The 14,452-nt window shown below is 49.8% G+C and overlaps 1 protein-coding gene across 1 annotated transcript in view; it reads left to right on the top strand.

The window, feature by feature from the left end:
- The window catches only part of exd (PBX homeobox extradenticle), a 316,385-nt gene that overhangs the window by 165,933 nt on the left and 136,000 nt on the right, over nt 1-14,452 (top strand). The window lies entirely within an intron of this gene.

Genomic DNA, 14,452 nt, shown 5'->3' with positions numbered 1-14,452 from the left:
CTATTACATTATGGAAGCAGAACTGAAATGGGGGTGTTTGTATGTGTAAGCGGTCGCAAGACTTCCCCTTTTTGCGTTTTCCTGCCCTTGTTCCGGTAAACCTTGGACAAGAACTGGATAGTAGTCACCCTCGATGTGATCCCTCGGCTAGCAACAAGAGCGGTGAACGAAAAGGATGGACGGATCTGCCTATCTGACATCGAAGCCGCCGAACACCGAGATTGCGCTGTTGGTTGCTCAAGTCCTAGAAAGACGCACTTTCTCCGTCGCCACCATCGCCCCTGCTGTTGCTAGCTTGTGGTTTTTGCTTCTGCTAAGGCTGTTTCCACGGATGCTGGGGAAGATCTCTTTATGTATTGTAAGAAAACAAAGAAGTGGCGGAGCTATCCAGTGGAAGACGCCTGGTTAGTAATATGTCTGTGTATGTCGCTGTTTCTGCCTCCGCCATGTAGCTCGTTTGTGTCCGCACGTTGTGTGTTACGCTATTGCCGTTACCGGTTCTGCGATGCTTCTGCTGCTACTACTACTGAGATATTCGGATAGCAACGACGATGGAGCGAAGCTTATGGGCCGAGTACGCCCGCCCTTTTTCACGGCACCCTTATGACAAGATGTCGACAAACACAAGGAAGGGATAGAGCGGTGTTACTGTGGTAGGTAGAAGAACGACAAGTAGTGTCTGCCGCCATCGTATGTACACCCGATGCCCCCTAGAGGCAACGGACTGGACGGGAGCGCCAGCGAAGCGGGATGAATGAGTATGAGCAAACACGAACAACGGATTGGCCACTGGCATGTTACACGGATCTGGATTTAGCCCAAAACCCACCACACAGTACTCAGGATACAGGGTTTGGAATTAGCCCGACGTTTCTTCGTCGTTTTTCTCAGTCTTTTATTTGGCAAACCTGACTTTACGCCACTTTTCGTGAAGGAGTATTGCAAGAATGGAAGGATTTGCTGTCCACAGCTAAAATGTGAGCCTAAAACGATGGGTTCTGAATCGGTGCAAGTATCGTGATCTGCCTCTAGTGTTCTTACTAGGGAAGCCCAATAGACACTCAAAGAAGGCGCGGACGCCTTATTCAAACAGCGTTGCCGCGTTCTTTCTCGTTTCCATGAGGTGAAATTCAGCGAAATAGCCGCAGGTCCCGCATGCGATTTAGCGCAAAGCGCAACGATTTCCCAGTTTTTTGCGTTTAGTCAGCTAGAAAGGCCTTCTATAAGGGATTCGCAAACGAAATGTGATTTATTATGGGGTGAAGAGGTGATAGCCTCAGGCAAGAAGAAAAAAGTCCGCACCTTTCAAATTACTCATTTTCAGTGCGTTGACATAACATGGCTTCACTACGAATTGAATTCTCGTGGTGCGTTTTGCGATTGGCGCCACGTCACCCACTTAAATTGGATTAGTGTTTTACTCGTGGTACACTTTCCAAGCGAAAGATAGCGGTTGAGGTAGAGCGAGGTCACATCTTTGTGTGAATTCACGCTTTACTCTCGACAGTAGTAATATACGACCTTCTTGTCTTTCCTTGCTAGCAGATGGCTTTTTTAGGATAAGGCACGTCAGACGCTGCAGGAACCGGGTGCTAGCCTATCTCCCGGTAGCAACGATACGGGTTTGCGGATGAGACAACCAGTACCAGCAAACAACTGGCGATGCTTATCTCTAAGTATTTTTTAACGCAGTCATGGGCACGTGTTGCCACATCATTCGCTGGTGTCTGCGAGAATGCGAGAGTATGCCGCCACCTTTCCTCGCCGCTACTCCCGCTAAACGCGGTGACAGTACAATGGATGGGCGTGACATCAACAGCTGCTACTCGCTTCTCAGCTAGCTGGCGGCAAGCAAGAGCGTGAAGGGGCCATGTCGCAACAAACGTAGCAGCAACTCACAAGCGTCGTATGTGATGACGCGAAGGTTGAGCAGTTGAGCGGCCGTACGACTGGTCGGGATTTCGTTCCAGCCTGCCAGTATCTGCGGGGAAATGTGAGGTGTCGAGGTAGCTGTCACCGATATTAAAATGATACTGCTAGGTTTCTTCTTCAGTTCCGCTATCTTCAACTAGCCGGTGAACAGCGAATAGCGGAGGACAAGGGATCGATGTGCTCCGACACCAGCTTAATCCTCGACAACGAAAATAGAGCTGATGGTGGATAGCAGGCAAAGGGTCGTACTATACGAAAGAGTCATAAGGAAGGGGGTCACAGACTCGGTCCGGGAGTCTAGGCAACTTTCGTGCTCTTGTGCTTACTCTCCCATGCGTCTTTGCTGACGGCCACCTGCTGCATCACCGTCCTAACCAATGTTCTATTCTACTCATCTCGACGACGGATCCGTTGACGGGCCGGCTGGTGTTTCCAATACCAGTGGTATGCTAGGTAGGTACGCTGAATACCATGGAATGACTCGGGACGCTACTTCCCACGGATGGGAAGACTCGCTGCCGGATCCTGTTAGTTGGGAGCTAGATCAATGGGTGCAGATGAGCCCAAGATGTAGGCAGGTGCGCCGGATTCCCTTTCACCTCTTTCTCTGCCCCCACCAACTCCATGTCCCAAGGTCCAAGTCCATGCTCCCCTTCTTCAGTTCCTCGTACCCTCTACAACCGAGCCCCATATTACCATCCTCTTCTCACCGCTTCAAGTAGTGGCAGTATTCATTTAGTAGCAGGGTGCTCTTGTTTTGTCGTTGCGATGAGAACGACGATGGCGACGACACAACAAGCACCTGCCTTTTTCGATGGCTCTCGCGGCCGCTACTGCCACTACTGCTACTTCGCTGACATCTTCGCTCGTCGTCGACGCCAATACTTCATCATTTGGCTTTTGGAGCGGAGGAGTAGTTGTTTCATGCTGCTTTTTCTGCTACCGCTGATGCCAGAAAATAAGTGAACAGCGAAGAGGTACTTGTTCTCCGTCTTACTTCTTCGCCTTGTTCTCAGCCTGAGTGTGGCCCTGCCTTACTTGGTGCCTCTTGCTTGCGCCTGTGCGTGCTCGCTGTCAGTGGGAACGAAGAATTGTGATGTGTGGCAGCAGCGTGGGGTACAGTCCATTTACTTGCATGCGTCTTTCATCCCCTCCTCCGAGCTAGCCCCTTGTCCTTGGTTGCTTCTCCCCATACGTCGGTGGGCCGCTATCCTGCCAGCTATATCTAAAGTAGTAGCGAGGAAAAGCAACCAACATAGAAGCACAAAGGCAGACATCGAGAGTCTACTCTTTTTCTTTCTGATGCCGCCACGGCGGGAGCTGCCGTAAAAAGTCGCGTGAATGCAGCCGCCATTGCCGCCATCACGAGAAGCGCCAGCAGCGGCAGTAGCAGCAAGTGCATGCCTTTTCAGGAGCAACGGAGCGGCTCGAGCAGTGTCTTACGAACATCGTTGCGTGGTGGGTTCGGCGTTGGTACGGCGGTATCGTTCTCCTGTTCGTTCATGGCTCGCTCTCTGATCACGCCATAGCGTCCATTATAGTGAGCAAAACGGGGATGGACCCGCTAGGACGGGATCGAACCAAACGGTTCTATCCTGAGTGGCGGTGCCACTACTATCCTTCGTTTGGCATCTCACTGCTGGTGCTGCGGTCCTGCTGTTGTGGGTAGCAGCAGCAGTAGTCGCCGTCGAGCTAGTGACGGTGGCTTTGTTCTCGGCCCTTGATACTACCACAGGAGCACAGTGAAGCGAACAGGGGTAACGTGTTGGGATGACGTTTTGGCCAAAATGTAACTGAAAAACAATAGCCCGTGAAAATGGCCAATTCAGCCTGTCTGCCTGGCTAGATGGCTCGCAGCCCCGAAGGCAAGTAGGCAGGCTTCCTGTAGTTGCTTTCTCATTCAAAGCATTCTCTGTCCTGGCGGTAGACGGTGTGTCAATGAGGCGAGGTCAGTGATGTTGGTTAGTTGCTTGCTTGCTTGCTTGGTGATTGCATCCTACTCGAACTGCCTTGTGGCCTCTTTGAGTTGGCGTGTTAGACGCTGTGAGCCCGGTTTCTTCTCATTCCGAATCACTTACCGAATGCTCGTTCAACGATAGCTGGTTGATAAGGAATAGGACTTTGTCAAAAACTGGCGTTTTTTAATACGAGGTTAGATTTTGACAGTGTTTAGATTGGGGTATCATTCCGTTTCAGCCTGAAAATAGTTTAGGCGATCGCCGAAAAATGATTAATAAAAATTAATAATAACTTAATACTTATTTGAAGTTTTGCTCCCGGTATTCAGGCAGTTTAGCATTGTTTCGGACAGCTAACACCTCAAGCATGAAACAAGTGTGCCTACGCCCGATTTCGAACCTTGACCACCTTACAGTTTGACAGTCAAACGTGTTGCCAGTACTCCATTACGGAGACCATTTCGCAAATAAGCTACAGAGCATAAAATTGTACAGACTCAATTAAAATACGTATCAACCAACTCCACTTTTAACCAGCGTAAGTAGTAAGCCGTAGCGCTACATTGTTAAGGAAATCATCCGTAATATTGTTTCCGTTTCTGTCTGAGATGGTCATTATAAGAAATGTACTAAACCAGCATCACTGATGTAGTACACACGTGGCAGCGTTCCAACGGTCATACTATTAGTGGGTTTACAAGATCGAAGATATTCGATCTGACACGTCTGTTTGATCAGCTGGGTCGTGCCAATGTCGGGTTTCAAAGAGAATGATAAAATTCCCCATCAGTGATTCGAATTTTACCGTAAGCGGGTTTTACGACTACCGAACGGTCGATAGCGTGCCAATCCGTAGTCACGTTCAATGTCTAGTACGTTAGTTCGGCAAACGTACGTTGACTTCTTATGTTTGCGATCATAAGCTATTTAGGATCCATTCGTTTCTTTGGTTCGTAAACCGCTTGTAGGATGATTAGGCGCATTAATTAAAAAAATGCGTTTTATGATACCTATTGCCTCCTTGTCTTCCATTCTTCACCAGCAGTTAATCTGACTAGCTGGTGTATGATCTTCCTCTACTATAACGGCGAATGCCCATGCCATTAGTTAATCGACAGAAAACAAGGCTGAAGGCCTAATGTATATCATACTTAAAGCAGCACATTCGTCACCTGATGTTAATAAACTAAAGTCCATTGTCACTATTGGGAGTTTCGTTTTTTTTCGGCTTCACCTTCTTAGGCAGCAGCTTCCGACTAATTTTGTAGCCATTCCCTTGACTTCACTGCTTACCTGTCTGCCTTTAATAGCGTCTGACCAGGCTGGCTGTCCGGTGGAAGAACAAGGTCAAATCGTAAAATTTACATTTCCTCATTACAACGACTACCCCCGTAGGGCAAGTGCAGCCGCAACCGTTGCTGCTTCATCGTGAATGGACGTTGTACGACGCTTGTGTATTGTCATACGTTTCAACAAGAGAGATCGATAAGAAATATCGATGCACTGGGTTGGTAGAAGTCTTCAGGTTGGCGAAGCTAAACGGACTTTCATAGGAGCCGCTTGCAAGGCGAACTCATTCCGTGCTCGCTCGCTCAGTCAGTGTTTCCGTTCTTGAGTAGAGTAGAATAAGGAAGAAGAGTGCGACCGTCAAGTGGAATGACGCAGCTTGTCTTCGCTGTCTTTTATGCCGTCCGGTCGTCTTGCCGCCTTCCCACAGTGGCAACTGACTTGGTAGTGTCCCGTACTGAAGCGGTGTGCAACTGCTCGCTGAAGTGCTGATCCGTGGGGCGAGTCCGTCGTTAAGTTTCGGCCAATACCAGGTTTACGAGCGCACCCAGCAACAATGACAACAAGCAACAACAGCATTGACGACATCGGCTTTCACGTTGCAAGTTGCGCTCGTACAAGTTGTGTCATTAGACCTGTCCGACCATATAATAGTCCACAACAGCAACTACAGCGTGTCTGCTCTCGGCTGATGCCTCTAGCTGTTGTAGTCTTGGAGTAGGGTTTAATGACAGCCATCTGGGATTCCAAGCTTTTACCCCCTGTAAATCTAACTAATAAAGGAACGAGGAGAAATAACCCGTCTTGTCGTGCATTCCTACGAGCAATAAGACCTCCGGCCCCTAAAAAGTGCATAAACTGCTTTCTACCGAAGTTCTAATATACGTGATTAGAAAATTATTTTCTCTAATTTATCTAAAAAATAATGAGCATTACAAGAGTAAAACATATATATATATATACATTTGGGCGACTTGAACTATACATGAGTTTCTTTTGGTTGCCGCTGTTTCGGTTGTTGTACCGCAATTAAATAGATCTTTGGGATCGCGGAAGATATTTGCAACGAAGCATTTACGACGGATACGGAAAGATCGTTCGTTGCTTGAGGGCTTCACAGAGCTTTGGGTAAGAACAGGCGTGAAGATGAAAGGGAGGCTTGTTCGTGCCGAAAATAAGACACAGTTCATAAGAGACCCGTTAGCCACGGCCAAATCGGCCTCCGAGGTCGCTCACGATGTAGGAGGACACCTGGACCCGCTGTTCCTGCTAGTGGGGAACACATAGGGGTCCTTTAAAGTGGCACGCCAACAAAACATTAAGGGCGCATAGAAGTGGTCCCTGCTGTTTCTCCAGGCGAAAAGTCACCATCAGTTATAACGACGTTCCATCGCTGCCGTCTAGAAATACTATGTGCCCAATATAGAGACATACAGTGATGTTCCCCATGCTGCTGCTACTGCTGTAACGTACATACATTCGCTGGCACTCTGTACTGTACGGAATACAATAGATGCGGCAACAACAATGACTGCAGCGGCCGCATCAAAATGGGCATAGTTGCATACACACAGTACAGCGACAAACTGAACTAAGTTAAGGAAATATGGCCAGAGTATGTGTGCCGGGTGGGCCCATGTTAAACAGAACAGCAGGACTCGTCGGCTGCTATTCACGAATGGGTGCCGACCAAGCTAGCCGCGGAGGACGAGGTAACCGCATGCCACTTAGGCTAAGTGATCGATGTCGAGTCTACTGTCTCACTCTCGATGTGCCGCTACGTTGCGCTTTCTCCTACGTGGACGTTCCACTCGTAGATGTCACACGGACTTGCTGGGAACTCTGTTCGCTGGTCCCAATAAAGCTAGACTCATTAATGGGTCTATAATTCAAATCGATATCAGACGACTCGCTTCATTCAAGACTTGGGCCGTGCCCAAGCACGAGCTGGTCGGTTCATGTTGACTAGGTCTGAATTGGTAACAACAAAAGGCTAAAATATTACTAGCATATTTGTCGACGTTGCCGCGGCAAGTCAGTTAGCTGGGCAACCAGCTCCTACGAACTCATAAACTCACCGTGACGTGGTGGAACGCGTGTGTCACATATACATCTTTACTTGGCTTACACCGACACAGAGATATAGAAGAAGAAAGACAGAAAAGAGAACAGAGGAGTATTAAGATCGCTATCGGCGGTGTATGCTTACCCATTGCGGACGCTGCGATCCAGTCTTCCTATTATAAGTAAACACATATATATGTATAGTAGACGGAGTAGAGTGACTTTAGATGATGACGGATAGACACTGACCGACTAACGAAGTAATAAGAGAGTAAGTAGTATTAGTGCAATACATATTGCGGACTGCATACGTAGCTTGAGAGAACGGCAGTATCGCTAAACGTACTCGTTGATAAGTGCGCACGCTAGATGAACAGCGATACACACGGACTAATTGTGCGAGATAAAGCAGCGGGACTCAATTAGAAATTCTACTATTTACTCAAGAGTATAGTCGCTACCGTGAGCCGTTCAAGACGGAGGCTGCTCTGTATACTGTAGAACGTTGCCGTGCGTTGTTCACTGAACAGGGGGCCTCTTGAACAACGGGAAACTGAGCAGTGGAGAGCTTCCATTGAGGACCAAGGTTGTAGGCTTGTCTGCCTGTTTGTTTGTGTGCATGTGTATGTGATCATGTCCGTATTTCGATGTGTTTGTGTGAGTTCAAAATCGGACAGATTCACTTGCTCTAAAAGTGTAGTACTATTCGAGAATAGCGCTACTTTTGTTACTACTGCTTTCGCTGCTATCTAAATTAGTGTGGCGTTAGGCGCTCCACTGAGCAACGCGAGTAGCATTGGTCGAAGAAGGAAGGGGAAATGCCCCCTTGGGTGCCGGGGAAGGTGACCGGTTTAACTGGAGGAACGAGGTTCTAGAGTCTACGGCTACTCCTACTACATCGAATACTCCTATTCGTGCCATGGAGATACAGGCGAAGGTTGCTGCCCAATGGTCAGGAGCAAGGCGACTTGAGCAAGCCAGTCAAGTCTTTGCTTGAACTCCTTCTTCCTGTCGGTTATCCTTTGTACTCAGCTAATGGTGCGACACTTTACGCGGATTTAACTCGACCATAGCTGGCCGCTACTCTTGGTACTGTTCGTCCATGGCGAACGCCGCGTCCGCTTCTGGCCCTATCCTAGCGGCGTGGGCCGGCGGCTCCGTTACGCAGCGGTCCACCACTGCTAGGCAGCTGACTGAGACACCAAATCGACTGGGCAGTCGGTCCAACGGTTCATTCGGACATACCGGACCTCCTTTGTTGAACCTGCTTTTCTCATCTCGGCGTGCATCCGAAGGGTGCAAGACAGCGGCGGCCACAGAACCTCTGTACGTTTTGGGTTCGTTCGGCCCCTTGCACTTCGTTCTGCTCGGCCGGACACGACCGATGACGCTACGGCGTGCGTCCCTCTGTCCGTGCCTGCTGCGTACACTCCTGTGCCCGCAGCGGCGGCGGTGGTCGCAGCCGCTGCTGTATGAAGGTGCAAAAGTTGCGAGGCTTATGAGTCGCTGCTACTACATGAAGCTACCCTCTAGCCTCAAGTAGCCTAGCTAGCCATTCTACCACCACTACTAGCAGTACTCGTTTGAAGAGCAAAACCGTTTCGAAGTCCGGCTCTGGGCGAAGTCAGGCACGAGATAGGATCGGTTGCGTTGGTCTGAGACCGATCGCCTGCTTGCTTTCTTAGCTCCCTGGTGACTGGCAGCAGCGAAACAAAACAGCCACCATCGATGCTTGGCAAGTCTGCAGGCCACCATTGGTAGCAAGCAAACCGAGCCAACAAGAAACCTGCTAAAAGACGGCTTGGTCTGTAAAAATGCTTTTCTGCACAGATCCGTTGTTTGGCAGCGGCTAGCTCCGCAGGCTACTGGAGCACAGCCTCCTGCTAAATCTTTTCTAAGGAAACGTTGCAATGGTAACACAAGCGACGACGGCGGCGGCGGCGGCGGCTGCAGCAGCCTCTATATGATATACATACATATATTTTAGAGGCAAAACACTCTCGTTGCCGGTCGGCTACCGGCCCCCAGACCTCGGATACAAAGCCGAAGCAAAGAGGGGACGGAAAAGAAAGGAAGGCTGGCTGGTTGGCTTTGTGGTGGCGGTACTGCTGCTAAGGATTCGGCAAAATAGGTAGACGGGAATCGATGGGATTGCTTCCCTTCCTAGCGTCCTCGGTACGATTCAGTTCGGCTTTGTGCCTATCGTCCTCCTACCTTCGTAGAGCTATGAGCGGTCGCTTGGTGGGTTTTCGGCCAACTTTAGCTTGTCTCCTCGATTTGGCTTGCCACCGTTTAGCTACGCAGTATGTACGCTACGCCAATATGATGTCGCTCTGCAACCAAAACCAATGCAGGCCAACAGCTAGCCTGGATCTGCCGGACAAAGAAGGAGCTCAGTATATAGAAAAACGTGCGTCAAGTGCTGTGTATCAGTTTTGTATGTCGGTTTGTATTGAGATTCGCGGAGATTAAGTGCGACAACAACGACAACAACTACCGCAGTACTTCATGTATTGACAAGCGAACAGCGCCATGTGGCAGGAAGCTTTACTACTGGGTATCTAAGTATATGCTGAATGTTTCTTCCGAAAAACACTTTTCTTATCTACTTGCTTGGCCAGAATCGTTTGCTGATTCATAAGGACGATATATATTTATTGTAATAGATACTCACAGCTAGACATGTTGTCGATTGTAAAGGTTCGTTTTGTCATTTTGCCGTCTAGCCGTCGTTTGTAAACAAGAATCACTCACTCATTCCGGTTGCATTCTGACCGAGACTTATCTGTTCACTATATTTGGTTTACCTGAAGCGGCCACGGCACGGTAGCAAGTAACCACTTAGTTATTCCCTGTTGCACCGTAGCGTTGGGGCGTGCTTGTGCTTCCACGCCACGTCATCTGCATACATTGGCCATTAACTAATTCGGAGATAGGAAGGGCCAGCGAACAGGTCTTGGACGCCGCTATGAATGAATAAGACTCGCTTTGCCCGTTGGTGTTTGGCAACCTTCTTCTATGGTTTGCGGGAGAAGTTAATATGGCCAGGCATTTCCTGGCTTCTCGTTTTTCTTTTATGCTCCTTGGCTCACTCGCTGGTTGGCCCGTTGCAGCCGCCACCGCCTTCGACATTTGCTAGTCCTCATGGGGATTTCCTTCAGGAGGTGCATCTGCGAGTCCGTGGCTAGCTAGCAAACTGTTAGCCAAACATGGAGGCGGGCGGTCCTGGCCTTGTGGCTAAACCAACTCTTTCCCACATACATAAGCAGGTTTCCGAAGCTTCTTCCACCGCTCTGATCAGGTTGTGGTAGTGATGTCAGTGGCGGCTTGTTGCTTTAGCCTCTGTTCCCATGTCTGCTCATCTTCATTGGATGAATGGAGATTATGGATGTTGTTATTAGGAGCCTGGCTGCCTGGCACGATGATGTCGATGAGGCAATTAGCTAGACACGCTAAGTACGGCTGCAGAAGCAATGGCATGGGGCGCTTGCCGTGTACTCGCTTCCCTGACGAGCAACCGATAGATGGATAGATAGACAGGTAAATAGAGGCAAAGTTGCGATACCATGATCGGAGTCTGTCTGTCTGTTGAGGCGACCTGTGAAAAAGCCTTAGCGAGAAAAACAGCTGATGGCAGAGGTGTGATACGGTTCCCATTCATCTATGGGCCTCGATATGGGGGGATCGGTCAAAAAGAACAATGTGAAATTGATGAAGATCACGCTGAGATCAAGTGCCACAAGGCTTTTGGACATGCATTTAAGGAGAAGGTAACGCAAGAAGGTAGAAAGTGAACGATACTTTTTCCCCGGGGCAAAAACGCTTCAATGAATCGACGCGACTCTGCTTAGGGCTGCGATGCCGATGCTCTCTACCGATGTCAAGCTTTCGATATGAGTGCTTTTCGAATCGCCTGAGTTCTCACCTGGCTCGTGCGTTCGTAGAGCTAGCGATTATCTATTTAAACAAGTAAATGAGATTCTGCCTGTAAGAGAAACGTTCTGAAATTGTGCATGCGTAAGGTATTCGAAGGTGTTTTCATTAGACGGTCAAGGCTATATTTGATGCACGCACAGCTGTCTTTACCGTCGTTGACGAGTCTTGTTGCTGGCTGATTTGCTGGCTCTCGGTATAACTTTACCTCGCAGCTCCTAGAGAATAGGAGTTTTAACTCTCTGCGATTGTGTAATGATCTCAGTGAGGCAGATACAGCGGTTTTTATAGCGCTGGAATTGACGGGAGCGAGGTCGTCCTTTGTGAGCAATGGGTGCACTCTCCGAGCAACTAATTGATGGCGCGGCATTCTATGGTGCTCTTGCTACGGTACTCACTCGCCAAGTCGCATACGAATGAACGCACGCAGACATGCCACAATCGAAACATATCTCTCCTCTCAGATTCACATATTTAGCCTCCATCCCATATCTCTCTATACTCATATATCGACCGACTAACTAGCGATCCAACACTGTCGCTAATTAATTTCAGATTAATCCTTTTTCGAGGGATTGTAGAGAGTTCGGCGTTTGTCAATCGCAAACCAGTTACCACACAGCCTTCCAGTCTCCGTTCGCATTCTTGCGTAGCGGATAGTCCCTTGCCCAACCGGCTGAATGCGCACAGCTCAGTACTTCTCTGCATAGGCCGCAACTACAATGACGCTGGTTTGCACTGAGGTGTACAGCATTCTCGTCGTCTGTGATGGCCGACAATTATCTGTCTCTCGCAAATCTCTCCTTCTACGGCCCACCCACGCTCGTCTATGTATGTCTTTTTTCATTCGAGTGTTCAGCCAGATTGCCAGCGGATTGTGTCGGAAACGGCGAACAGCAATGGGAGAAAAATGGGTAATGTGAAATGATTAATTCATAGGCGCCAGCCAGCGTGCGAGCTGACATAGGGAGAGATTTCGCAGTTGGGGGTGATAAGGGATGACAATAGGGGCACGAAGGTGGCGGATATCGTACAGAAGCCAGGTTGGAAGAGAAATGTCGCCCCCTCACTCTGACGCTGGTTCAGTGTTGCCGCTTGACTCGCGGTGCCGCCGCAGTGCGCGGTCGTTGCTCCTATCAGCGGATCTCCACCACCGCCACCGTCGTCGGCATCGGCGACCACGGCGCGCAAGTCGCTGATGCTGCTGCCGCTGCCGCTCGACTAGCAGAAGGCCAGTGGCAGTAGCAGCAGACTCAAAGCCGGTCGCTTCGAGACCAGCCCGTTTCCCCTGTCTCGGTCGCCTTGTGCGCCTTGATTTCGCCTTCATGCGCTTGTTCCCCATGCTACTTTCAGTTCGTTTCTTCTGCTTGGCCGGACATCTCTCTTTTCCTCGGGGATCTCTCAGCGTTCTCTGTCAGACTCGGTTCGGGCCGGTCGTCCGCACGCTAGCGCAACGTAGGGCTCGAGTTGAGCTCTGGAGGTTCTCTTTCTCTTCCCCGGTGGTCTCGCCGTGCGTCGGCCGAGCATCACGATCTGCGGTGGCCGAAGCAATGGCCGTCTCCACAGTGGTTACAAGCGAAAAGAAAGCTGGGCTCGGGCTAGGACGTAGACGTCGCTGTAGCTGCAAGAAGAGGCGGCAGCGACAGCAGCAGCAGCATCAGCAGCAGCCGCCAAAGTAATTTTGCGGAGAGTTCAGCCGAGCGTGGCGTATAATCGAGATCTGCCGCCGGACGGCCGCTACGAGGCCAACAGAGCTGCGGTGAGAGGAATCAGGACTGAGCGAACGAAGGAAAGCACGGGATATGGACCCCCGCTTGCCCTGCTGCTTACCCCTGAAGCGACTCCCCTTTCCATCTTATCCCACCCGAGCAAGCGACCACCCTGCCGCGCTTTATACTATGAGATGGAGAAGCGAACGAGCGCAAAGATAGGGGCCAGCCGAGCGAGAAATGTAATCCAACAGCCAAAGAAAAAGGAAGCGCCTGCCTCTGTCTTTGCCCGCACTGCTACTAGCTCGGATTCTGTTCACGCTGATGTTGGTGCAAACGGAGACGGAGGTCATAGTGGCCGATCGGACCAACTGGCTTCAGACTGACTGGTGGTTGTCCGGTGCTTGCTGGACTACCGCAGATCTCCAGACCACCAAGTGATAGTCTGTCTTCATTTTTCTGTGCGTGGTCAGTGCTGTGACTACCACGGCTGTCACTATGATGCGTCTTCGTCTACGGCTATTCTGCTCCTGAAAAGTATAATGGCTGCCTATTTGCTGCTCCTGCTATTGCATCTTCTACAGAAGCTAGAACTTTCCCTACAGGCGGGATCTATCAAAGTATGATGTTTAACCACATCAATCGGTAGTCATCGATGATGATCTCGAACACGTCACCACTGTGTCAGTAGCACAACATAGCAGCTGCGCATATCACTCGGTTGTAGTGTTCCACAACGGTAAACTCACGCTGGATGGCATTCAGCAAGAGCATGGTATTATTTCTATGACAGCGTGCGCACTGCCCGTAACTGTGTGCATCATCGATTTGGTTCTACAAGCGAGAAGAAACTGGCTAGGTAGATCCGAACTGTTGTTAAAGACACGTTGGCGCTAAGACGGGATCATCGGCATCGTATGAGAGCGTAATTTGCCCAGGCACGTGTGAATCTCAGTACGTGTTATCTGAGAGTGTGTGTGTGTGTGTGTGTGTTTAGCGCTATACTAGGACACAGTCTTAGCCTATTTGGCGTTGTCACGTATTGGCGCCCTTTGCTTACACCGTCGCCCCTTACGACTGCTACTGTGTGAGGTAATGGACAATAGCATAGATAGCAAGTCGCATCGTTGCAGCCCACGAAGTGTAGGCGTGGGAACCGTTATTTTAGACTGTCACTGCTGCTAAGAATAGGAGCAGTAGTAGCGGGTTACAAAGTTGTTTAAAAAAATCAACTAGTTGCCGCCACAGCCATTTGACTTTGGTCGTGGTTGTTGGAAGGCGTCAAGCAGCCGAGAACGAAAAAAACAAAGGCTTCGACTGTTAGCCTGAGGGAGTGCCGCTTCATGGCTGTTGTTCATGTTTGGTGGGCAAACAGGGACAGAATAAGGGAAGGGCAAAGCGTTGGGCGAACGATAATCGAGTTGAAATTGGCGCCGTTTCGACAAACTCGCCTCGGTTCGCTCTTGCTGGCTATGAACGGCGTTGAACGCGGGCGAACTACCCATGAACGCTACTGTCAGCTAGCGTATACGATAGCTCCGCTAGCAGGTTCGCTGACTGGCTAACTGG

The sequence above is a fragment of the Varroa jacobsoni genome, unplaced genomic scaffold, assembly GCF_002532875.2.
Source record: "Varroa jacobsoni isolate VJ856 unplaced genomic scaffold, vjacob_1.0 scaffold_123, whole genome shotgun sequence".
Classification (NCBI taxonomy): domain Eukaryota; kingdom Metazoa; phylum Arthropoda; class Arachnida; order Mesostigmata; family Varroidae; genus Varroa; species Varroa jacobsoni.
The sequence above is the reverse complement of the archived record's forward strand: the minus strand, read 5'-3'. Positions and strand labels throughout refer to the sequence as shown.